This window comes from Poecilia formosa, unplaced genomic scaffold (genome assembly GCF_000485575.1).
Source record: "Poecilia formosa unplaced genomic scaffold, Poecilia_formosa-5.1.2 Scaffold1671, whole genome shotgun sequence".
Lineage (NCBI taxonomy): Eukaryota > Metazoa > Chordata > Actinopteri > Cyprinodontiformes > Poeciliidae > Poecilia > Poecilia formosa.
This window is the reverse complement of record NW_006801610.1, coordinates 1,605-2,406: the sequence shown is the minus strand read 5'-3', so window position 1 is coordinate 2,406 and position 802 is coordinate 1,605.

Below are 802 nucleotides of genomic sequence, written 5' to 3'. Positions count from 1 at the left end.
CTTATTTTCATTACAGGAATTAGCCATGACTTGACTAATTTGTGTCAAGTCATGATTAATATTTGACTTGAATATTATATCCATTCAACTCTAGCCAAGTGGATATAAACTGCAATTATAGCTGTAACTTTTATTGTGCGAATGTAGCCACATGTTTCATAAAAGATTTATATCTTATATGAAAGATAAGCTATGCTTCTGTTGTTGTAAGCCAACCCGTCCTGATCTTTATGCCTTCATTCTCCCTCCACCTCTGCTGTCTGAACTTCCTACCTCTGCTCCTTCGTTCTACACAGACTTCTTCACCACAAGGACACCTCCATAGCTTCTCCACATGGGTCGGACCTGCGCTTCTTGTGGTCTCTGTCACCATTTCCATGATTCTCAACTTGGTCTTCAACTCTGAACTTTAAACTAACACCTTACACCAGTTTCTCAGCAGCAGCCTCCCTATCTCCACCCATAGTCTCTCAGTCTGCTATAACTGCACCACAGTCGTCTAGCCTGCTGCTGCAAAACTGGCAACAGCTCACTTGTTGGCTGCAGTAGAACCACCACTACCTGCTTCAGCGGCCTCGTTTCCAGCAGCTGCAGCACTAGCAATGCCCTACTTCGTCATTCCCAGACTTTTTGTTTATGGACTCTAACTTAGTTCGTATTTTAAATTAAAATATTCATCATCAACCCTCCGCTTCTGCCACTCTTGCATTTGGGTCCGACTTGAAAACAACACACCATGACAACTTCAGATCTTTGAACTCCTCATCTGTTAAAACATCTATCAGCAAAATAAACAATTCTA